This window comes from Corvus cornix, chromosome 3 (genome assembly GCF_000738735.6).
Source record: "Corvus cornix cornix isolate S_Up_H32 chromosome 3, ASM73873v5, whole genome shotgun sequence".
NCBI classification, from domain to species: Eukaryota; Metazoa; Chordata; class Aves; order Passeriformes; family Corvidae; genus Corvus; species Corvus cornix.
In genome coordinates, this window is record NC_047056.1 from 65,555,967 (window position 1) to 65,558,686 (window position 2,720).

Sequence of the window (2,720 nt, forward strand, 5' to 3'; positions counted from 1 at the left end):
CACCATGGAATGGCTTAACAGTAAGAGAATCCCCCATTAGTTACCCGTTTTGTTACTACTTGCCTCCAATTGCAGTGCAGATGATTTGAGTGGTGCGCTGGTTTCGTCTGGGGTAGAGTTAATTTTCCTCACAGTGGTTAGTGTGGGGCTGTGTTTTGGAGTTGTGCTGAACACGGAGTTGATAATGTAGAAATGTTTTTGTTATTGCTGAGCAGGGCTTGCACAGAGCCAAGGCCTTTTCTGCTTTTTGTACAGCCACGCTGGCAAGGGAAGTTAGGAGTACATGGGAAGCTGGGAGGAGACACAACCAGGACAGCTGGCCCCAACTGATCAAAGCAATATTCCAGACCATATGACATCATGCTCAGTATATAAAGTGGGGGCAAGAAGGAGGAAGTGGGGGATGTTTGGAGTGATGGTGTTTGTCTTCCCAAGTAACCATTATCTGTGATGAGGCCCTGCTCTTCTGGAGATGGCTGAACACCTGCCTGCCCATGCAAAACAGTGAATTAATTTTTTGTTTGCTTACTCAGCTTTTGCTTTCCCTATTAAACTGTCTTTGTCTCAACCCACGAGCTCTCTACCTTTTACCCTCCTGATTCTGTCCCCAGTCCCACTGGAGGGGCAGCGAGCGAGCGGCTGTGTGGGGCTGGGGTGAAACCACAACAAACAGTAAAGGGCAAGTGAACAGGTTTGTAACAACACTCTGTAAGCTCCTTGTCAAGCCTACAATAGCAGGTGCCAGAGGCAACGTGATATCTGCTGCTAGTGGCGAAGTTTGCTTTTATCAAGCTCTTCTGAAAGCTCAGATTGATGGAAGTACAATTCCTTCCTGCTCTGACATATCTCTTCACATTCCAGGTACTAGTCTAAGCGCTGAGCTGTAAAGTGGTATCTTTCTGTCAGTCTGTGTTCCAATCAATTATTTATGCAAAGTGGAGCAAGGAAAGAAGCTCACCCCGGGATGCCCTTCAGCCTCAGGTCTGTGTGTGAGGAGTGCTGGTGTCCTCACCATCATCTTGGTATCCCCTCTGCTGACTGGGGGGTCCCTGTGCTCCCCCCTCTCTGGTGCTGGCAGAATAACTTGTGTAGGCAGGATTAGGGTCCTGGGCTGGGCTGGAGTGATCTGCTTTCTCTTTTGAGGTGGAATTACTACTTCAGTGCAATAAAAACAAGCTGCATGTGTTCTCCACAAGAGAAATAAAGTTAATAAAGCTCCCACTGAAATCAACATCAGAGTGGCAGTATTTCAAAGGAGATGAGCTGTAACCAAGGAGAGTGCCTTGGAGAAAGTACCCATGTGCTTATTCCCTGAAATTTGTTTTCATTTCCAGAACCAGCATGAGCTAAAAAAAACCAAATACATTTTATATGGTTACAACTGCATTTACTGGTGCTTCTAGAGATGCAAAAGTGCTGGGGGCAGTCCACATGGGACTAGGTCAGATATTAAGGAATTCTTTACTCTGGTTGGTGAGACACTGGAACAGGTTGCCCAGAAAAGTTGTGGATGCCCCACCCCTGGCAATGTTCAAGGCCAGGCAGGATAAGGCCTCGAGCAACCTGTTTTAGTGGGAGCTGTCCCTGCACATGGAAGGGGCGGTTAGGGCTAGATGATCTTTAAGGTCCCTTCCAACCCTTAATGTTCTATGTTTCTATGATTTTATACAATACTTGCAAACTCGCATCTTTTCTGAGATGCAATGGGTCTCAGAACTCGACAAGCAATGGATGTGTCCCTGCAAATCCTGCTGTGTGGTTTGCACATGCTCATCACATTGGTGAATACAGCAGTGCAGACTCCTCTTTCCTCTCCTCCTCCCTTATACATATAAACTTAAAAATGTCCCAGCTTTCCAATTCAGCCTGGCTCCACTTTGAATGCTCACAACTGGACAATGTGTAAGTCATAGACATCTTTTACACCGATTTGCTCAAATGAAACTCTAATCTATATTGCAGAAATTGCTGCAATGATAGCTCAGAAAATGACAAAGCTTTTCCCAAAGCTAAACCCATTGTCATTACTTTATGTAGCTCCACCATCTCTCAGTGTGGCCCTCACTCCCCTGCAACTGCTTTCCCTGTCAGTAGTGAGAGGTTGATTCCTGTCACCGTGGTATGTAAGTCACCATCATCCCACATGCTGAAGTTTTCTCAGTTTCTGTGTGTTCCCCCTGATGCTTTAGATCTTCAGAGGTTGTAATATTGCCATCTTCTAGTGCCTCATTCAAGCAGTGATGCTTATGAGCAAACTTGTGGTTTTAGCATGGCATCTGTCTGCTTCCTGTTGTGCACTTCTATACAGATACCTCTGTATTTGTACTTCTCTGTTACGTTTATTCATCCTTTCCTTGATGTATTTATGTTGTGAGTTATTCAGGGCAAGGTCCGCATTCTTCTTCTTTCCTACGTACACATTCTTATTCTTTGCTATATACCAACTGAGCATAGTTCTGTATGCACTTTATGTCAATCTAAAAATGGCCATAATTACAATAATGTGCCCGGGACGGGGACGCAGGAAGGACACGGGGAGGACACGGGGACAGTCCCCATCCCCCCGCCCAGGACGAGCCCCTCGTACCCTCACACCCACCTCGTGCCGGCCCGCAGCGCCCCCTGCCGGCGCGGGCGGGGCGCTCGGTGGCTCGGCGCTCGGCCGGCGCTGCCTGCCACACCACCAGGCGGCCCCGCGGCCGCCGCGCACGCGCGTCCCC